Below are 23,550 nucleotides of genomic sequence, written 5' to 3' on the forward strand. Positions count from 1 at the left end.
TATTCTAAGTATCAAATCATCAAACACCATGGGTGTGGGAATTTGATCAATTCTATAATTATTAACTCTTTAAAATACTTTTTTTTTTTTTTTTTTTAGAGAGAGAGAGAGAGAGCATGAGTGGGGGGAGGAGCAGAGATAGAGAGGGACAAACAGACTTGTCCACTCTGAGTGTGGAGCCTCACTCAGGGCTCAATCCCATGACCCTGAGATCATGATCTGAGTTAAGATCAAGAGTCCGACACTTAACCCACTGAGCCATCCAGGCACCCCAAGAGATGATGTTTTTAAAACCTTCCCATAAAGTCAGTATTCTTGTCTTTTAAACTCCTAACTAATGAAGCAAAACATTTCCATATAAGAAGTCCAACAAAGCCATGAGTGATCGGATACATTAATGCCCATCTACAGAGGAGCCAGTAGAAAATACACACCAAGGTCAAGCATGGATAGAGGTCAGAAAACTCTTGGAACGGTGGGAGAAATCACAGTGCTGCATATTTTGCCTGGGTGAGCAAGGTCAGCTCTGGGTTGGTCCTTCTCAGTAAGCCAAGTGAATGCGCACTTTTAAAAGTGCCCATTCTGAGCAATGAGGTGCATTTTTCCAGGAATTTTTATAAAATGCATGCATAACAGGTACCTCTTTTGACAAATACACCATCTGTTTGTGCTCACATGCAAGTATGGCTTGTCACTTGGCACTTTGTGAATTACTTCTTGAAAAGGGAGTTCTGCTTTCAGCAAATAGTCCAAACAAGGACTTTTAGGAGGTAGGTGTTGGAGGAGTCAGGATATAACAGTCACTTTTGCTAATGTTCTAATCATAGGTATAGATACTGCCCAAGCCAAGTGAAAGCTGAAAAGTCTTCAAGATATTAAACTAGAAGAAAAAATAGCAGAGATACTGTGGATCACAGTTCAAATGGATGAAGAGCCATAGAATCTTAAGATGTGAAGGCTTGAGTGGAACCTTATTAGACTAGATTGGATAGTCTAATTGCTTTACTTACCCAATTCAGAGATGTAAAAACACGTTGTCTGTGAGATCTCTTAACCTACAAGGAATACCAAGTTCACATTAAATGTGTATGACACACCATTTTTTTTATCCGGCCTGCGGTATGAAACGCAATGGCGAGTAAGCCAGTTGGTGTAAGGCGTGGCGCCACGTTGGTCTACTCTTTTCCCTCTGTTTCTGGCACCCAGGCAAAGCAGGCAGCCATAGGTATACAGGGAGGGTGTGAAAGACTTACTTTTTTCAATCAAAGGTCCTTTGAGAAAGTTTTATTTTATGCTCTCAAAACACTTATTCACATGTGTTCATGTGGAAATTGCTTATGTTTTCAAAATAAACTCCAAATCTTTCTCCGATAGGGTAGGAGATTGGGGAGACCTTTTTGTGGTCATTCATCATGTGCTATGGATTTTACATACAAGCTCTCAGTTCATCTTGATCGCTGCCCTGTGAAATATGATATTACATCCATTTTGCCTGAGAGACCACTGAGGTTCCAAGAGGTGAAGTAAGCTGCCAAGGACTCCAACCCAGTTCTGTCTTACTCCAAACTCAAGGTGCTTTCATTTTATCTTTTTTTTTTTTTTTTGGAGAGAGAGAGAGATGGTGTGCACATGAGTGGTGGGGGGGGGGGGAAGGGGAGGGAGAGGGAAAGGGAGAGAGAGACTCTCAAGCAGACTCCGTGCCCAGCGTGGAGCCTGACCTCACAACCCTGAGATCATGATCTGAGCCCAAATCAAGAGTCGGACGCTTAATCAACTGAGCCACCCAGGCATGCCATTATCATGTTTTAAAAGCATGTTTAAAATATGTAATTGTTGTCTAAAGAACAGTCAGGCAAGCCATGCAGCAGGATTTTCCCTAATTATGCAGCATCACTGCAGGACTTTTGAATGACCATTTTATGCTTGAAACCAACAGAATAGAGGCAAAGTGTGATGTCTCATATTATCCTGCTTCTTACCCTCTTGTTCCCTCTTCTCTTTCCCCATGGTTTCCAAATACTCTTCTCTTTCTATGGACACTTCTCTTATTACAGCTTCATTTCTCTCCCGACACTTTGGCAATTAAATAGAACCATCAGATGTTGGGTCAAGTACTAAAATGGTGTTGGTTTCTCCTAATCATTCATGGTGGACATGCTCTCAATATGTGATATGTAGCAGCATTTTTATGTCCCATGTTTTGTTTTGTTTTGTTTTAAGATTTTATTTATTTGTCAAAGAGAGAGAGAGCAATCACACAAGCAGGGGGAGCGGCAGGCAGAGGGAGAGGGAGAAGCAGGCTCCCCACGGAGCAAGAAACCCAATCCCAGGACCCTGAGATCATGACCTGAGCCGAAGGCAGACGCTTAACCAACTGAGCCACTCAGGCGTCCCATTTATGTCCCATGTTTAACTTGGATGTTGTTTCTACACAATCTTGCAATATGATATGATCTGCCAATGCAACAGGAGAGCATGTATCTATGTTGCTCTAAGGAGTAACCAAAGAATTCTGAATCAAGATCTTCTGTGTGTGTGTGTAAAAGTAAACACGTGTGATGGTCACAAAATCCAAGTTTTAAGGAGCTTCTCTAGGTCACACAGCTCTAAAGTGGCATGGTCTATATTATAAAGTCAGCTTCACCCAAGTGCCTTTTAACTACTTGGTACTTCTACTTCTCCCCTCAGAACAGACTATAAATAAAATTGTTAATGACCCCACAGAAAATACAAAGACTCTAATGGAAATAGACTCAAAGAATAAACACATCATGTATTGAAGAATGACTCTTAGAATGCATGAGTTGTTCTGTTTTTCATTAATCAGGCACAAACTACCAAACACATCGTGCTCTTTCAGAAAAACAAAAACAGTATGAACACAGAGAAAAAGGAGTAGGAGTTCATGTAACCACCAGAATCACATTTGTTACAGGACCCATTGTAGGAAATCCATTTTACATCATGACCTATTACACAATATGTATATAACTAAAACAAAAGTTTCACAAAGCAATACTTATCACTATGTGCAATGCACTCTGTTGTTTTTCTATTTCCTTTCTTAAATAATGCTCATGGTGATCCACAAAATTGGTTTCATGATACACTAATGGGTGAGACCCACACTGTCTGAGGACTCAAATCCTGTGCAGTCACCGCCTTTATCTCTTGTCCAAGGCAGACAATATTAATGCATCACGGCATTCTTCCTGATGAGTTTGGCCAACCCTGAGCACCCTTGTCAAACCAGCATTCTAGGCAGCAACTATCAATTGGAATTGGGACAAAGACATGACACAGTCACTATCTAAGTTCCAAGGGTACAGATGGAGAGCTAGAGTAGCTATTTTTTTATTTGCTCTCTTTCTGTCCCTAGTGCTTGCTTAGGGTCCAGCACACAGTAGGCACTCACATATCCATTGAAAGGTTGAATCACTAAATGGCCACCAAGAGTAGAGGATAAACTCTGGCTCCAAAAGCTCCTCTCTGAATCCTTTCTCTCCCTCCCTTCATTTTGTTGCTGTCTTTAAATGTAAAGCTTTCAAGATTCAATGGCTCTGAGTACTGTATGTACCCTCCCTGCCTTCCAAACCCCATCGTGTAATAAGACTTATCTGCACTGGGCTACTTGATAATATCTCTGTTACTTTCAAAGACAATTGGTTTACACTTAAAGAGTTACCGAAAAGGATTATGAAGTTCAAACCATGGTAGAGTTCCTTGAAAAACTGGTCCTGGAAGAACCTGGGCTGGATATTGGGCATATATTTTCTCCTTTCAGCCTTTAAACAATACAATGTTTCATATCATTACCCCATCTTATTGGTGAGGAACCAAACCCTTAGAAAAAAAGAGGTGACGTCACTCAGTTAGTAAATGTTTGGCAGAGGCAGGATTTAAACCTAGGTATTTCACTGTTGTTTTTATTATACTTCAGCTGCTCCCGAAAATGGTGTATTAAATTACAGAGAAACAATGGCCAGAAGCCTTGAATCCATTCGTAGTGTGTCAATTTAACAGGTTATCACACTGGAAAAATAAAACCCAATACCTTAGTAGTATACTTCATCATATAACTTTATTTTTTCTTCACCAAATTTTTGTGAGTTATTCACTGTTGGGTATGTTTTCCTTGGCAGCAGTTAATCTTGGCTCAGACATAACTTCTTACTGTAGAGTAATTCAAATGCGTTAAGTCCTCTACTACACAGAGGAAAAAAAAAAGACTGTGTGTGTGTGTGTATGTGTTTATGGGGGTCAGGTCAAAGGGGAAGTATAAAATGGAAACAATATATGAATTGGGTGTGTGTATGGGGCAGTTATAAGTAGTTGCAGGCAAAAGCAACAATATTGGCCTCTTGGCTCTCTCTCTCACCAGAAGCAGTGTATGGAAATGGAGTAGAAGAGAACAGCATGGGTCAAGTTAACTCACATCCACCCCCATATAAAGTATACACAACCTGACACAATCACAGAACCTGCAATGTGTAATTTGCCCAATCATGATCATGAGTCACTGTAGAAGTTACTAAGAAGGTCGGCTGGGAAAGTATATTTCTGCTGCAAGTTTACAGCAGTTGTTTTCAACTAGGAGCAATTTAGAGGACATTTGTCCGCAGACATTTTTAGTTGACACAACTTGGTATAGGCCAATGATGCGGCTAAACACTGTACGATGCACAGGCCAGCCTCCCTGCACAGGACAAATTCAATGGCGAAAATGTCAACAGTGACAAAGCTGAGAAATCCTGGTTTACAGTGTGATGCAAATACCTCGATGATACAACTTTACTCCAGCTGCCTCTCTGGCCTCAGTCTCCTCATCCACAAAATGGCGATGATTGTAGTACCTGCTTCACTGGGTGGTTGTGAGGCTTAAGTGAGTCTTACTATGTAAAGCGCTTAGAACAGTGCCTGTGACATAGGGCTAAGTAACAAATGCTGTTGTTACCATCACCACCACCAAAGCTCACCATTGTGCAGGGCAGCATTTCCCAAAGTATTCTGGGGATTCTGGGGGCGGGGGAGAAAAAGGACTCTGTGGTCAAATAAATTTAAAAATAGTAGATACTTATCAAACAAGTTTCTTTATTGCAGAACTTCTCAGAATCTTTAATAGATAAAAATATATGGCATGCAGAATTTTCACAACTAACCGACTAAAGAATCCTACGCAGAATCTTGCAGGATCAAACACACTTTAGGGAAAGGCCAGTGTGGTGAAAGGGTGGTGGATTGAGACAGGACTTAGCTCTTGAGTTTACCACGTACCCACTGTGAAGCTTGGGTAAGTCCCTTGACCCTTCTTGGCCTCCGTGATCACCAACACAAAAGAGAATTTGGGCCCTTCCAGTTCTGAAAGGCTCTGATTCACTGATATGCCTGCATGATGAATATCACTAGTAGATCTCGAAGTCATGCATTATCAGATGGCTAAGACATCACAGTCCAAATCAAGGGCTGTGACAAAACCCAGGACAACGGTGTCTACCAAATCCTTGTTTTTGAAGAAGCTCAAATACCCAATACCGGAATCAAGATGAATAGGTGAATGCAGTCTAATTTTTTAAGCAGAAAGCAGAGCTGGCAAAGAAGAATATGGATGCAATAAAAAAAGGTCTCAACCCCTCAAAGTATACAGCAGTATTTTACTCTATTATCTCTTATTAGGTGCTAAATAAAATCAGCAAAGGATATGACAAGACAGGATTACTATCTCAAGGGACTCAAACTCCATCTGAGGAGGAAGATGTAAATACATAAGGCACCCCATGGGTGTCTGATGGACGTTTAAACAAAGACCCATGGGAGCAGAGTAATCTTAGGTGTTGCCTTTTTTTTTTTTTTTTTTTTTTTAGAAATCAAATGTACAATGGCAAAAAACACAAAATAAAATTTAAAAATGAAATGTAAACATCTATCTTCTTCTTTGGGTTTCTAACTGCACGTTCTCACTGCCTGCCGTTCAGGTGTTAGGACGCACCTAAACTGGAGGGTGTGTATGTGGCTTGTCATGCACTGTGATCTTCACCCCTCTGGGTGCACCACACAGTCTGGTCTGAATCCACCATGCATGACAGAGGTGGCACTGGACGAAGAGATCTGTGCCTCCTATTGTCCAGGGCACTGTTTCATTATATTATAACTTGAAGCTATTTTAACTTGTATAACTGGAATTTCTCACTCTGGAGTACACTACTAACTATGGCTCTATGAGTAGCCATTGTACCAGTAATCCTTCTTTTATTATTAGTCTCTGGGGACGCCAGCAGGCCCTCTGTCAGAAGAATAGCTTCAAAAAAAAAAAAAACAAACTTTTTTTGCATCTATGGACCCCTTCTCACATGAAATGCACAAAATAAAGTATACTAGGTTGCAAAGGAAACCATTACATTGAAATATCTAAATACTAAAATGCACATTTTAATACATGTGACTCTTAACATATTAAATAACAAGATCTAGCAGTGCATCTAATAACTAACATGCCAAAGCTGTGTCACATGTAGACGATATTTCTAGATGTCAGCAACAACTGTAATGTGATATAAGTTACCTATGATTTTTACTGGTGGCAAAATCACAGGTCCTGCTAAAATATTACTGCAATTTGTTGCCTCCACTCCACTAATTGAAGGAAATGCTAAATTTCAATTAGAGGTGAGTGCAAATAAAATGCAAACACATTTTTATTTTGCATCCAAGTTCATGATCCCCTGAATTCTAACCACGGGCCCCTTGTGATCCACAGACTCCAGATTAGGAAGCCCTACATTTAGGTGAGGTCATAAAGGTTCAAGAGCTTTGGTGATTGAAGAGAACAAAAAAATGAACTCATCACATTTTTCTTCTTCTCTTTGGAAATAATTCCAAAATGATCTGTCACAGTAAAAACATTCAGGTACACTTACAAAATACTTGCATATGTGAGCTCATTTGATTCTCATAACAGCCTTGTGAGGAGGGTACTAGATTAGCATTAACCCCATTTAGCAAATGTGGAAAGTGATGTGTGTCCATGCCACGTGGCCAGAAGTTAGAAGTTAAGGGCTGAGCTGGGCCTCAGACACAGAGCTTCCAACATTCAAGTCCCTACCCAGTCCATAACTCTTGTGTGGCACCTATAATGTTGGGGTCAGGGAGGGAGACAACAAAAGTGAGCGTTAAGACTTCCATCCACAGCAACCTACTTAACCTAGTTACTGCTAGACTGAGCAGGCCCTGGTAACTGGTAGGCAATGTTAGCTCATTTCTCCCTCCTCACTCTCACACACAATTGTGCATAAACTAGTGTCATTTTCTAGAATGCCACAGGTTCCTGCACTATATCAGCTCCCTCTGACCTAAAGAGAATGCAGAATTTGCTATTATTTCTGGAAGATTCTATTTATCATGTTGTCTCTATTTTATTAGCTTTTTGATTCCAATGATTTTTGTTTGTTTGTTTTAAAGATTTTATTTGTGAGAGAGAGAGAGGGAGTGCACAAGCTGGGAGATTGGCAGGCAGAGGGAGAAGCAGGCTCCCCACTGAGAGCCCAGTGCAGTACTGATCCCAGGAGCCTGGGATCATGACCTGAGCCGAAGGCAGACGCTTAAATGACTGAGCCACCCAGGCGTCCCAGATTCCAATGATTTTTTTGAAACATTTCTTTTTTTTTTTTTTTTTTAAGATTTTATTTGTTTATTTGACAGAGAGAGAGACTGCGAGAGAGGGAACACAAGCAGGGGGAGTGGGAGAGGGAGAAGCAGGTTTCTCGCTGACCAGGGAGCCCGATGTGGGGCTCGATCCCAGGATCCTGGGATCATGACCTGAGCCGAAGGCAGATGCTGAGCCACCCAGGTGCCCCGAAATATTTCTGATGACAAATTCTTTTGGCTTTTTCTTTAACTGCTTTAACTTTCAGGTGCCTTTCAATCTGTGTAGTCCCTGTTTTCCATTTCAGGGACAAAAAGAGAGAACGGCTTCCTATTTTCAAGTAACTTTAGAATATTCTTTTGTCAAATATCTCCCTTTCAAAATGCTTAGATTTGGATTTGGTGCTGTCCCAGAATGTTATTCTACATCATCTTCCTCCTAACTTCTCTTTCCCCACGTACATAAAAGCTTTGCTTTCCTGAAATATAACCACTCTGCTCCAGTGGGCCTCAAAAGAGGGACTCTGATGAAGAAAAGCCTTAAGCTTTCATTGCTTTTGCTTTTTAAAGTCATTTTTCCATTATTGAAATTTGTTTTTTACAGTTTTATTTTCTTCTCATGAAAATCAGTCTTTTTTAACAGTTTTGCTTTGACCTTCGCACTCATCTTAACACTCCCCCATATATATTTCTTTGCTATTAAAGTTCCTTGAATTTCTCTGTGTTTTAGTCTTTGTTTTGTCCAACCTGCAAACTGACTCAGTTTAATCTTTAGCTTTCCGCTTCTGCTCTTTCACTGTGCACCTATGCAGAATTTCAGACACTGCAGAATGGTAGCCCGGAAGGGGGCCTTTGCAATTATCCTGAGCAGCTGTGCCAAGTCTTTAACTTCTACAAAATAAAAAACTACTCCCTACCTCCTTTGCTATCAGAGAGCACTGAGAGAGGCTGGGGGGAAGTGATAAGGGGAAGGTTCAGGTCCAAGAAGGGCTAACCTGGATCTGGAAGTTGAGGGTGTGTGTCTGGAATGCTAATGTGCTCCTAGGTGGAGTTCCCTTACATCCCCTAAAAGAGGTACAGGGACCACAGGCACTTGAAACCTTGTAGGCAGAGCTTTAAGATGGACCATGTTTGAGAGACTCTTAGGTAGCCCCGAAGTGTGCTCTCAGTTTTACACATCAACAGCCCAGGCAACTTGTCTAAAGCCACAGTCAACACTAGAGATCCAGCCCTGGATCGGCTACTCTCTGCCTGGGCTCGTACCCTTACTCCGGAACCCGCAAAGCACCATTTTCATCTTATTCCTTGGTCTTGACTTTTTCTCTGGTGGGCTCAGTTACGTGAACTCTTATCTCAACTCACCGTCTCATTATGGCTGGCTCTGGCAGTTTTCCCTCAATCCTCACTACTCCAACAGGCTTTATACCCACACAAAAGGTCAGGTGTGGTAACAAAGGAAAGGCAATTATCATCTATTTAACCTTCACAACTAAGTGAGGAAGATGTAATTATTCTCGTTTCACAAAAGAGGAAACTGAGGTTCACGAAGGTGCAGTAACTTGTCCAAGGCTGCATAGTCAGTGGTAATCGACCCACACTTGGTACTATGCATGAACGCACAATGTGTATTAGAACTTTCACAGGCAAAGAAATGCTTTTTATCCATTCCCTCATTGTTTTAAAAAATGTTCACCGAACACCTCTTATGGGCTGGGTGTCCTAAAAGCTTTAACTGTATTTCAATTCCAGTGTCATGATTCCAAAAAACAAAACAAAACAATCTCTATGATTCTTTTGGAATGATCTCCAGAGAAAATTTACAACCTGTTCTGAATGATCGGGCTTGGTACTTTAAAGACACTGCTTATTCCTTTTCGTCACAAACATTACGACCTATATCATCTATGTCTTTTGTCAGACTTGGACATGCAAGACTTTGAGCTGGTTCTAAAAATCAAAGACAAAGATGTGCTATAACTGAGGACAAGGGACTCCCAAACAGCTTTTTAGAGGAGTTCCACAGATACTCTGCTTAATTACTGTGAAGTATGGTAGAGTAAGCAAGAATAGAAAGGTGGGAATAGGAAAAGCTTAGGTTTGAGTCTGGGAGCCACACCATTTACTAGCCGTCTGACCTCTTTAATCTCGCCAGACCACAGGAGTAATCATGGCGCCAAGACTGTAAGGTTGCTGTGAAGATTACTGGAGGTAATGCAGATAAAGCATGCGGAACTAAGCATGGGCACACAGAAAATAATCAATAGAGTTATAATTCTCATTATTATTGCTCTGGCAATTAGAAGAGTTGGATACATTTTATTTTAATATTTGCTTTTGAAAAAAAGATCTCCATGACATTGAAACCCTAGAGATTTAGGACAATGGTTTTGTGCTGGTTCTAGATAATAATTTGGACATGTGTTCTGGAATATAAGTGGATAATAATAAATTACACTGTTCCATTTATATCTTAGTATTCCTAGTATGAGTTATGGTTTTAGGTTAGCTAATGGAACTATCTAACACATAGTAACTCGTCTACTATTCTGAAATATGCAGTTGTCTTATCATTTCTCCTCTAATAAATTTTGCAAAAGAAAATTCCACTGACACTTATGGCGGGCACAATGAACTCCACCTTCAGAAGGAAGATTAACTTTTCAAACAAATCTGTTTTTCAAATTATTCCTAACTGATGTATAATTAGCTTTCCAATTTCACTGGTTTCTTTGTGACAATGTGTTAATAAAAGGAAATATAGAACATTAGCTTTTACCAAGTACTAAATACATTCATTTTAAAGGGAAAGTGAATTTTGTCAAATCCTTTGATCATCTTTGTCATAAAATATGATTTACTGACATTTTTCCAGAATTTTAAAAACTACAGGCCACAAGGATAAAAATTATACTACAGATTAGTTCTTAAAAAAAAAAACAGTTTGTTAGTCTTTTATTTTATATTTCTGTTCATATATTCTTCTTTTGTCTATAAAGATATTTTTAGGACCTCTGGCTGAAAAACCACAAATCACTGAAAGAAAATATCTTTTGGCTAATCTGACTTAATATTTAACAAGATTAAGATGTCATACTGTATTTTCCCCTTTTATATGAAGCTCGAAAATTTTTCAGATGCTAAAAAAGGTATGATAAAATTTCAAGTGTTTAATTATTAAGAGCAATTAGAATGTTACTTACCAGACATCAGTTCAGGTACTAACTTGTAATTTTTTTACTTAGAAGTACAATTCAAACGACTGTCTGTCGTAACTAATAGTTAATAGACATATAGATAGTCATCTAAAAAGGAAATTAAAGCTATTCTTTTCATTTAAAAAAACATCAACCTAATCCCAATTCCAAAAACAAAAATAAATAATGAAGCAAACTGGAATCTTTTTCAGGTGCTGGTAAACATGCAGCAGTGTTCTATAGTAAAGTCAGGCTATAAACTGTAAGTTGTTTTTGTTTTTTAATTTAATATAGTTCCACTCTTACCCATAAAAAGGAAATCAGTTTTGAGTTATGGCACAGAACATGAAAAGGAAATGTCAAGAGACAATATTACCAGTTAGTTACTTAAAAGCCCACTCTAGTTAAAAGCCAGTTAAATCCTAATTTAGAAGACTTCATGCACTATATTAGTTTTTACCACAGAGATCTCATACTTTATTCCTTTAGCCTACTATTTCTTATTTGAGACTTTTTTTTTTAATTAAGTTAATGAAATTGAGATAATAGGTAAAAGGTCAGGTTTAAGAAGGAAAAAATTACCCCATGGGGTTATTTAATAATGACTTTATGACTAGAATTTCCATTTGAGCATGGGCTGTAATTCAAAAATCTCAGGTTATTTTAGGAAGAGCTTATCAGTTTGACTTTTTGGGGGGACAATCCTTTTCCTGCATGAACATTTGGACTCCACAATAGCTCCACCTCAAATGCATAAGAATATTGGTCTTGGTTGGTAATTACATGTTACATTTAGATCGGTTAGGAAAGCACACATACCACAGGTTTCTGGAGCAGGTCTTTCTGAGCTGATTTTTTTAACCTTATTTAATACATATCCGATTTACTAATAGGGCCAAAGTTCACCTGACATTTGACAGAGCTAACTTGAGATGTAGGTTGGCAGATGGCATTGGTTTTTAGACAAAGTTCTTTTCCTTTTCTGCTCCCCTTCTCAAAATTAGGGTTACTTCTAAGCAAAAAATATTGAGATTTACAATACACAGAAGAAAATCCACCAGAGAATTACCTTAGTAATGAAGTATTGGCAGGACTGGAAGAACTTTCCCATGTCCAACACTATCCCATCTTGGTCACCTTAAAGTTCACCATTTTGTTGTACTTTTCACCCATCCCAAATTGTAGAAGTTGAAACAACACACACACACACACACACACACATACACACACGAACCCGAGAATACAATGCAAACTATGAGTACTTTAAAATAAGTGAAAAACCTAAAGGCATTCTTGAGCCACAGTCTCCTACATGCTACCCACCCTGGAGGACATATAATCAAGTCATATTCTGTCTTTTTTTTTTTTTTCCCAATTAGGTTGAAAGCAGTTTGAATAAGGCTACTGCCTCTACACAAATGGCACTAATTTTCCCATTTGGGTATAGGTCTTTTAACTTCAGCTGTTATGCCCCTGGCAAGGAAGTGGAGCTGAACTGGACAAGACTAAAAAGATTTCCTGGGTTTGATTTGCTGTGGATCAAGTAGTCGGCTTTGCAAATGGCAGAGAGGACCCCTCTTTTCCCTGCCACTGCTAACTCATGGGACTCAGTGTAAAAGGGCTGTGGGGACTCAGACTCTCAGAATTTCTCTTCGGTTCTGAATTCATGTGCACACAGGCTTCTGACCCGAACTTGATCAACCCACGTAGCTTCTTTTATTAATTTTCTCCCCATGGTTTTTCATCCCTCAGTACTCAGGCCTTTGTCAGAGGCAGCGCAGATACAGAAATGGAAACTGGGCCACAAACTACTTAGCATAAATGCCCCCCAGACCCATAAAAATTGCATTTTCCCCTTGCTAAAAGTATAATTTGTAATTAATATAATCATTCTTATTTTACTTAAAGGAGAGTGCTATTTGTAATGTTAAAAATAGTTCCTCAAAAGGGGCAGTTCTCTTAAAATGAAAACTACTTAATTAACTTTTATAATACGTTTAATTTATAAATTGGTCTCAAATATTGAATTGCTTCAATGTTGGTATTTCGACAATACAGAGTAGGCTGTATATTTGATAAAGCCGTGATTAAAGATTTTCAAGTGAGATTTCTTTTTTCCTGGTGTCTGCTGTATTAAAACACTCAATAACTGCAAACTAGCTAAAAAGTCAATTATACAATAAAGTAGAAAGCGCTCGGGAATCTGACTAACGTGGATAAATTTTGATACTAAACTCTTCTTTTTCACCCTTTCCCTGCTGCAAAGCAACACATGTATATACCGCAATCATGCTTGGATTTTTTTCGCTTCATCTCAATCTTCTTCAAAATTATTTTGATAATTTTCTGGACTCCACTGCTCACATTAACGTGGAGAAAAAAGTCTCAGTAGTCATTAACAAAGCAAGCACATTAGGGCACTTTTATTTTACCAATAAAATACCTGACTTACTTTCTATACACTTATGTGTTTAAAAAGAGGACATAGTTAAAAAGTCCTTAGTGAAAACACATTTTACAATACAAAGATAAAATTTCATTATTTCTTATTTAAGACTGGCCTACTCTAAATTCAAAAAGTTTTTTTTCTAGTCTACAGAAATATATCTTAACAGAAAATAAACTCTTGATCTTACAAAAACTTTTGAAACACTTGGGAGATTGCTATTAAGGAAACAGTCTGTTAAATATATCAAGAAACTGTTAAAACGTAATTATTGATTTTTTGTAATTTTACCTTCTGACTTCAAAGAATAGGGAAAAGAACTATCAAAAACATTCTCCCAGAATCATACCATTGTATGTATTCTAAAATGTCTTCAAAAAGCCATTTTTATCTTAAAGCTAGATTTCATCCCTGAAATGTTAATAATCAGGGATTTAATCTATTGCTTTTTTACAGTTTTAAGTTTGTTAAGAGACCGTATGGTGTTTATGTGTTAAAAATACCTAGATACATCAAGTGAAGAAAAGCTGTGGCAATTATATGAAAAATTTAAGGACACCTGTCACTAAATGTCAAAGTCCCAAGCAAAAGACATCTTACCAACCTTTGAATCATCCCATATAGGTACCAACAAAATTTAACTATAACTTTGATTTTAAGACAAACCAAAACAAATACATATTTTTTTATTCTAGGAAAAAATCATAGGCAGGAAAATTCTTCTATTTGATGCATTTTAATACTGCTCACTTGAGTATTTGAGATTTATAAGTATGCATTCTCCTTAAAATTCTAAGAGTACAATACGTGATTTTATGCTACCTTTTTATTTTACTTCCTCGAGCATTTTTATAGCTTCTTGAATAGCTATCTAGCTATTACACTGTACAAAAATGATAACCTTAACTTTTTTTTCACTTGCATTTTAAAAAACTATACTCAAGTATGAAGCATTTTTATACCTCCCTTCTTAATTGTCTATTTAAGATTTCAGAAAGAGCCAACAGTTATTGTTACCACTCAAGAGCTTTGTCTCTGATACATGCTTTTCAGAACTATAAAATTTCACCCAGAGAATAACTCTGTATCTTTTAAAGGAGCTTCTTGACTTTTCCCCACATCTGCCAACGAGGTAAGCAATATCGACATGGTAAGTCCCAATGTGATATAAATAAAAAATAAACATCATCATAAACTGATAATTCCATGAAGTCTGATAATTCTATTAAGATAAACACATTTTTCATTGGGAGGCCTAAAATTCAACTTAAGATGTTTTTTACATCCCAAGATTAAGGAAACTGCTCAACTTTCATGAGGCTCTGTCACAAGTTAAGAAAAAAAGCCGGGGGTCAGGCTATAGGTCTTATGGGTGGGCTTAAACCACTGTTATTTTTGCATTTATTCCTTAAAAGGCCTTCACTGAAGGATTAATGTCTGCAAACAATGAAAAAATAATCAATATTAGACTTGAAAAACTTACTTAAAACTCACTCCTTGCCTCAACCAAACACAAAAGTCCACAACAAATAAGCCTAAACTTGGCTGTCAATTTTAAATCCATTTTTTAAAAAACCAATTCAAGCACAATTTCTTTAAAACAAAGTATAAACTAGAATTTTGTTTAAATGTCTGTCCACGAGAGACACATTTTAATGCAGAGGTAATAAACTCCAGAGGAAAAAAGCGGATCATTTTCCTAATTTCACTTCAAGCTGCCCTGATTGCAGTGGAGGAAGCAGAGAGGCCCAATTCCAGAACCGAGAGTCGCGGGGCGGTGAGGGGTGTCGGGCCACAGCCTCAGCTCCGACCCAAGTGTAGGTCTTGAGCTGTCATTCTCAGTCCTATTACCACTTGTGCAGGGGCAGAAACGGCCCCGCAAGAAGCCTCTTCAGAGGTCGCTTATGCTTAAGTTTCCCTTAACTTCTCCCCTGCCACCGCGGCGCTAGGTGAACACTTTCCGGTCGTGTTTTTCACGACTGCCATTGTCTCGCTGCAGGGAGGCTCTTTTAAGTGAGGCACAGTTGGAAAGACCACGATTTTACAGAGCATCCTCCCCCCCGCCCCCCGCCCCATATACGGCGAAAATAAACTCTAATCCTGCCAGGTGGGGCTTTAACACTCGCCTGACTTCCCCTCCCCCGAGGAAGGGAGCAAGCAGAGTCAGTTGCAAAGCGACAGGAATTTTAACTAGCGAACGGGCTCTCCTCAAACAGCGCTGGTTGAGAGCGCTCGCCCCCAACGCGCTCCCGGACACCCACAGTTCCTCCCTTCGCCGTTTAGGGGACGAGAGCGGGACCTGCGACTTCCGAGGTCAGGCCAGGGAAACAGCCTGCTATTTGGGCACGAGGAGGAGAAGGTTCTGCGCAGAGCCAGGGCCGCCGTGGCCGGCCGCAGCATCCTCGCCCGGGTGCCCGCGGCGCAGACTGCCGAGTGCGGGGGCCCGAGGCCGCCTCTTAACTCGGGAAGGGACGCGCACCAGCCCCGCTGCCCGCGCGCTCCTCGTTCACCGGCCGGTCTGCAGACTCGCCGTGCACCCTCCAGCTCCGGCCGCCGCCCCCCGCCCCCCAACTCCAAGTCGGCTGCCGCCTCACCATTGGGGTCCGCGCGGGCGCCGCGGTCGGGGACGCGCGCCTTTCTCCTCTGGGCGCCGGACGTGGAACCTGCGCGCCCCAAGTTGTGCGCAGATCGAAGCCGCTCTCGAAGCTCGTCCGGGAGGCGGTGCGGGCCTCCGAGCCCCGGCCCCTGGAGGGCGCGGGCGGGAGTGGACATCCCCGCACCTCCGCCTCAGCCGCACCTCCGCCCCCTGCACACCTGCCGCCGCGGGGCCGCCTCGGCCGCGGCTCCTCCCCAGCCCCGCCCCGCGCCCCGCCCCGCGCCCCGCCGCCGCTGCCGCCGCCGCCGCGGGAAAAAGGGGGAGGAAGGAGGCTCCCGGACCGCGGAGCGCGAGCCGAGGCGCTGCGCCTCCTCCCTCGGGCTGGGGCGGGACTCAGGTCTCTCCACTGCAGCTCGGCTCCCGAACGCCGGGATGTGGTGGGGGAAGCGGCGGCCACGACAGCCCCTTTGGCCACCGCAGCCTTTTGCGGGCGGGAGCGTCTCGCAGAGAGTGCGAGCTGAGGAGGGGAGAGGCTCCCACCCGCGAGAACCGGAGCTCCTCCGTACCCTCTCAGAATCCAAACTTAGCGAACCGCACAGCGGAAGTGCCTCCTAGGTCGGACCCTTGCATGTGTAGGGGTCTTCCAAAACCGTGCCTGGTAGCGTGGGCCCCGCGGTTTAACTGGCTTTAGAGCAAGGTGGGGGGTCCTTCCATCTGGAGTGGCCGCGCATGCATTCGCAACCGTGTGTGGGTGCTTCGAGGCCTTTCTCAGATGCCATCTCCACCACGAATTTTTTTCCAGGTGCTCTCACCCGCGGCCCAGATTTGATTTCGCCCACTTTTGGATAGCCCGGGCTCTCTGAACCTACCTACTGGCCCTTCCTTTGGATGAAGGCGCTTTGTGAAATGCAATGGGTCATCTCTAAACGCCTTAGTTATTTTTATTGTGCTGTGTGGACTCAGTAGTCAGTGCTATAGAATAGAAGCAGAGAGATTTATTCTTTCCTAATTCTTTCTACTTGGGTTGAAATTCTTTGAAGGCAGAGGCTAGTAAGTTGCTCATCTCTGGAAGTTTTCAAGTAAATACTGAACGATAGTTGGCAGGGTGGTCGCACCACGTGACCTAGCCAGAAATTCTGGCAGTCCTATTTATCTATATCCTCTGAGAGCCCAGCTTGGCGCCTAGCATCTGGATGGGGGAGGGGGTAATGGTGCGGGTACAGGGTAATTCTGTTTCTGCGTTTGAATGTAATTTGTTTTTGGCACAGGTCGGTCTAACTACCACAAAGAAAAATTCCCCGGGGGGGAGGGGGAGCGGCGAAGCAAAGTTCATAGTGGTATTTTATTGATGGTGGAATATATCTCCGTGTAAAAAATTGTTCTTCAATCACAATGAAAAATCTTCATCAGAAGTTTGCTAATGAGTTGGTATTTCCTATAGGCTCCTTTCCTTAGCCATGTAAGTCCAATGCAGATGATGTATTACATAAATTATTTTTGCATGAGCACTTGGGATAAGGACTGTATGAAAGAATCAAATTTAAAATTTTCTGTATAAAATACAGTTAAATAAAATGTTTATATACCATTTGTCATTTCGGACACTTAAGTATATGTTTTGAGTTGCGAGGTCAGTTGTACTTAATGGTTATTAGTATTATGTAAACAGGTAGGAATCAAACTCATCTACACTTCAGCTTAAAACAGGTTGAAATCATGAACTCTCTTCTAAAGAACTGAGAAATCTCAAGCCATCTTGACTATCTTGACCGAGAAATAAAGAACGAAAATTAACACGGTTATTGCTATTAAAATATTCCCAATATTTTTGAAAATGATTTTTCAAATTTTATAGTCACAGTATAAAGGAAAAAGCAAATATTTTGCAAATCATGAAAAATGTGCTTTAAGATGTAAAAGACTATGAAACTTAGAGCTAAGTGCTTTTAAATATACATATAAACATATATAAATATATTTATAAATATATATTTATTTGGCAAAACCTGTTGGTAGAAAACTCAAAATTAAAAGCATTCTTTGAAGTAAAAAAAAAAAACACTCCTCTAACTTTATCATGGAAAAATATATAGTATTATCAAACTCTAATAGCTGTTTTAAACATAATATGCAAAAAGGAAAAAGATTTCATTATAAATGAGTTCCATTATACAAGACTATATCCAGAGTCCAATAGGAAGGATATTGAATATGCAAGCATAAGCATTTCATTTGTGGAACACATTTTTAAACGTTCATACAAAGCCCAGAAAAATATTATAGAAAAGATTATACAATTGCTTAACCAAAATTATATATCATAATATGATGAATAAAATGAGCCAATGAAGGGATAATTCACCTCAAGCAGTAAAATCAACCCAAACAAAAACTATTTTAAGCCCATAGAAAGAGAAAGAATTCTCTTTTAGACTTTGATTTGAGGCAAACAAGCTGTTTGCCCCAAGACAAATACACATAATATCACAGTAAATCCAGAGTTAATAGAACACAGCCATAAATGGCTCACAGGGCAAATCACGTAGGCATCTTCAACTTTATCAAAAGGGTTGGCCCAGGGCACTTCACATATAACTCTTTGTTCACATTTTACTCTGTAATAATGACAGCATTGTCTGAAATTTGAGAATTTCCTCTTTACCCTTTACCTGCAAGGGCAAGATGAACTACTACTTTCTAGCTTACCGAAAGATGAGCACCAAGGCCATATTTTCTTCCAGCATCTAAATAATCTCTAAATAGACTATAAGTTACAAAAGTTAATTTATTGTTTGAATTATTAATAATTTTTGTGTTTTAAAACTATTCTGTGTTACTGATCACATCTTTCCATACCCACTGGCTATCAAGGACTTTCAGAAGAGAGTGGAATAGAATCTTTACCTCATTTTAAGTTTTTAAAAAGTTAACACTTAAAGTTACACACACATAAATATATTTCACACACACCTACCCCCCACCTTTGCACACAAATGAGGCACAGGACTTATGAGAGTAGAAGGACTAAGATACCTTTTTCAAAAATATGTATTTACAATAATTATGAAACAAATCATTAACAGAAAGTCTACAAAATGTACTTTCTATTCCGTTTTTAGTTAATTTATTTAGAAAAAAATTTCCCCTGTAAGCAAACCCAAATTCCGATTATTGTTGGTATTATTTTTGAACATTGACATGGTGCAAGAGGCATGGGAAAGAATTTCTGCTAGAGGCCTTTCTGTCATCTTTTAAAATTCTGATGAGTTTTATATGGAATATAGCAGATAATTTCAGTTGAAGTGATTCACCTCTTTGACGACACTGACAAGTATTTTTAATGTTTTCTTTTTAGTGAAAAAAATCTTGCTAAAAGACAACAGAACAGATACCTATACAAAATGTTAAAGTCTGTTAAAACTGAATGGTGGGTATATGAATATCTGACATTATTTTGAAATGTTTCATAATTAAGAATAAAAATTGAAATAAATAAGAAAATATAACATTGAAGTCATTTAAAAATTACTTGTGATCTCCTATTTGTCCTTACACAAATTTTAACACTTTGGTTATCTTTCATTTGTAAACATTTTTTTGCTGGCTGCAATCTCATGCTTGCTACTTTCTGAGTAAGAGTTCTAACTGGGGAGAGAGGTGGGAAAGGATTATTTTGCTGCACAGAGAAAGGGCAAAATGAATACTTCTAAAAGAAACCATGCCACACTTTTTAAAGCAAATGTTGTAGTTAAAATAGGAGCAAGCTGAAAATGTTTTGTGACTATATCTTTTGTTCCATGCTGACTTTGGAATGTTATTTTGCATGATAGTGTTATTCTCTCTGAACAAGTAGTCAAAAACACACATTTTATTTTACCTAACTTCCATAAAGTAGGAATAGTAAGAGAAATATATATATATTATTGAAATAAACTGAATATGAAAAAAAATTAACCATGTCCAATTTTGTTCTTTATATGGGTTTTATAAGAATATTTATGGAAAACCATGGTTTTCAACCCCTTAAACATGAAATGACATATTCTTGGCTTGTACAGTTCTCGGTAGGTATACATACATTTATTAAATGCTACATCAGGGGCGCCTGGGTGGCTTAGCCGGTTAAACGGCTACCTTTGGCTCAGGTCATGATCTCAGGGTCCTGGGATCGAGCCCCACGATGGGCTCCCTGCTCAGCGGGGAGCGGCTTGCCTTCCTCTCTGCCTACTTGTTCTCTTTCTCTATCTCTCTGTCAAATAAATAAATAAAATCTTAAAAATAAATAAATAACTGCTAAATCAGTGTTCACAAATTTTCAACATTGCTTGTTCAACCTCCATTTTAGGAACTGTCATGGAATTTTTTTTCATTGAAAATGTAATCAATAACACCAGCAGCTAAAAAAATTTCGCGAGCCATTAACATATAGAAAGTTAATCTTTGGGGCACCTGAGTGGTTCAGTAGGTTAAGCGTCTGCCTTTGGCTCAGGTCATGATCCCAGGGTCCTAGGATCGAGTCCCGCATCGGGCTCCCTGCTCAGCAGGAAGCCTGCTTCTCCCTCTCCCACTCCCCCTGCTTGTGTTCCCTCTCTCACTGTGTCTCTCTCTGTCAAATAAATAAAATCTTTTTTAAAAAGAGAGTTAATCTTTGGATCAGAAATAAATCTTTCTGATCAGTGGCCTTATTCAACTTTGACTCATCCATATTTGGCCTCATTCATCTTTGACTCAGAAGATAGCCGTGATACCTATAAGAAAGAGCAGTGGTTCTCAACTCCAACCCACTCATGGATGATACAGGTATATCTGTGGGCTTGGCATCAATGGTTAGGTTTTGATTGTAATTCTCAGTATATACGAACTCTGATTCTATCTCTTGCTCCTCTCAGCAAGTGAAAGCAATGTTTTAAAAGGGATAATCTTAAATTTGCTCTAATTTGAAAAGATTAATCATTCATAGACAATTCTCATAATCCATCTCAGATCTTACAGAGACACACCAAAATGTTTTAAGTATCCCAGAAATAGAGAACAAAGTAATGCAAAACTCAGATCACTGAATCTTATTCTAAGGAAAAAAGTCAGTTTACTCTCTCTTACCGAATGCCCTGGTGATCTCTTTCTCTTTGTGTAGGTTTAGGCTCTAGTTGAGTGGTGGGAATAAGTAGCTCTAGGACATATATGAGCAAACAGTGGGAGGGGCTGTTCTAAAGTGCTCTGCAGTAGAGATATATATGGATCTATTACTAGAGTCTTACTACTCAGTATGCTCCACAGACTAACTACCAACATCCCCTGGAAATCTGTTAGAAATGCAGAATTCTGAATCCCACCCCAGATCTCCTGAATCAGAATCTGCATTTTAAGAAGATCGTCAGTTGATGCATGTACATATTAACATTTGCGAAACACTTTAACATTAATATTGGAGAGATGCGTAGTTGATATAAACATTTCCTATTCTGTGGTTTTGGTTGCCTGGCTTTTCTTGCTGGAGAAAGGCAGAAATCTTCAGGTCACTAACACTCCTGGAATTTTTATTAAGGCCTGATATAGGAAACAAGATTTTCAAGGCAAGGATTTTAGAGCAACACTGAAAAATTGGGCCACTGGAATCATAGATTAATAGAGACACAAGGGTACCTTGAGAAGTTATATGGTTTTTGCCCTTCTTCATTCTGGACAATTTTCTTTCTTTCTTTCTTTCTTTTTCCCCAAGCTCTTTAGGACCACGTAAAAGCCTCCTAGTGGGGTCCGTAGGTGAGTGTCAGGGACTGACAAACCCACCAAATATAAAATGTGACTGCTATTTCAATAGCTATTGAAGAGTTCTGAGTACATCCTTAATTCTAGACATCCTTTCCTTACTTAAAAAGAATTGGGCCAATCCCTACAAGGAATGTATTTATTAGAGAAAGGGAAAGAAGTGAAGGAATAATGGACTCTGTTCTGAACCATTTTGAACAACGTAAATAATGGTAAATTACTTCCATTGGGAAAAGAAATCACAGTACATTCTATCAAAAGTAAAGACTAAAAAAAAAAAAAAGTAAAGACTATTGTTATCAGCTTAGCACACTAAATTGGAATTATTTTAAAGTAGTAAAAAATATGTTTTAGTCATCTCCTTATTCTGGCATTGCAGTGGGTGCAGTGGAAATGTATCTAGGCTTTGGAATGAAAAGGATCTCTTGCTTTGCTCCTCACTCTGCCTCTTACCTTGGATAAATGCCCGACATCTTTGTTCCTCACTTTCGCCCCAGTAAAAATGGTAAAAATACTGTCATATTTACCTCATATGTCGTTGTAAAAATTAAACAAAATAATGTATGTGGGTTGATTGGCAGAGTGGAGGGCATACCATCTTTCCTTACTAGAGAGAGAACAACCCCCGTTCATTTCCATCCCATTCGTCTCTAAGGGCGCTGCTGCATGCATATTGTGCTAGGTGCTATAGAGAACACATCAAAGACGTTTGGATGTCTTTGGGCCATTGGTTTTAAGGCTGAGAAAGCCAGCAATGTTTGGAACCACATCAAGGATTCCAACCCATTCCCACTCCCCATCCAATGAATAACTAGTTAATAAGCGCCATGCCAGTATGCATGTTGGATACAAGAAAAAACAAGTTCACAGCCAGGGAAACCTGGCACATTCCTTAAATCCCTGTCCAGGTATGGCAAGAGAGCTGCGATCTCAGCAGATGTCCAATTAAGACCGAAATGGTTAGTGTATCTGTGTTAAAGAAAACAAAATGCAGATTATCTTTGTGGCCACCACGCACCTTCCATGAAACTACCTGAAATGAGAGCTGGCTGTCTTAAGGGAGACATGTTGACATACCCAATGTCCTGAGGTAGGAGGAATTTATGTTGTTAGGATTTATCTTAAATGGTTTTAGTAGAGGATGTTTGAGAGTATCTTTTCCCCCCTGTTGGCTGTTTTATAAATTTCTAGTACCTGACATTTGCATGAATGTATTCTTACATGAGACTTCTTCACCAGGGAAATTTTCCCAGATGTGTTCCTAACCTCTCTTCTTTTCTGTTCAGTTGCTTTGTTTCCTGTTTTCCCACAATTAAAAAATAAAACAAAACAACTCTGTAATATCATTTGCATTGCATCTCCTCTGCTAGCCTTTCAGGAACGAGCACTGTGCCTTATTTGTCTTCGCTTTGCCAGCCTGGCCCATTTCCAAACACATGGCAGGTGCCCTATAAATGCAAGAATGAATACCCTAACCCAGCATTTCCATTTCTCAAACTTGGGATCCCACATTAGGAATTTCATGACAAAAATTGAAAGAAAGACAGAGAGGCAAAGAGAGAGAGAGAGACAGAGACAGAGGAAGAGAGTCAAATAAATTTGAGAAATCCTGGGTTTATAAAAGTTAAACAGTTTTTTAAATACATTACTTCTTAGAGGCTTCATTATTCTCACATGCATTGTATTTCCCAAACATTTTTGGCTATCAAATCCACTTTCCTTCTTCTGGAGTTTAGCAGGGAACGATTTGCAAAACTCAGCTCTTATCCAAACAAAAGAAATTCATACATTCAGCAACGGTTCTTTAATGCTTTCTAAATTACAGTGTGAATACCCCTTCAACAAAAACACCAAAAGATTCACAAGTACCCGATTTTCAACAATATTTCATACAATGGAATCCCGGCACA

At 39.6% G+C, this 23,550-nt stretch overlaps 1 long non-coding RNA gene across 1 annotated transcript in view; it reads right to left on the reverse strand.

The window, feature by feature from the left end:
• Positions 1–16,147, reverse strand: part of LOC135362654 (uncharacterized) — a 33,967-nt gene extending 17,820 nt beyond the window's left edge. The window contains exon 1 of the long non-coding RNA XR_010407574.1: positions 15,873–16,147. This is a non-coding gene — a long non-coding RNA (uncharacterized LOC135362654). The remainder of the gene's footprint in view (positions 1–15,872) is intronic.
• Between the last annotated feature and the right edge of the window lie 7,403 nt (positions 16,148–23,550).

Source organism: Mirounga angustirostris, unplaced genomic scaffold, assembly GCF_029215605.1.
Source record: "Mirounga angustirostris isolate CCGP_5_RB_7025 unplaced genomic scaffold, mMirAng1.0.hap1 SCAF_15, whole genome shotgun sequence".
NCBI classification, from domain to species: Eukaryota; Metazoa; Chordata; class Mammalia; order Carnivora; family Phocidae; genus Mirounga; species Mirounga angustirostris.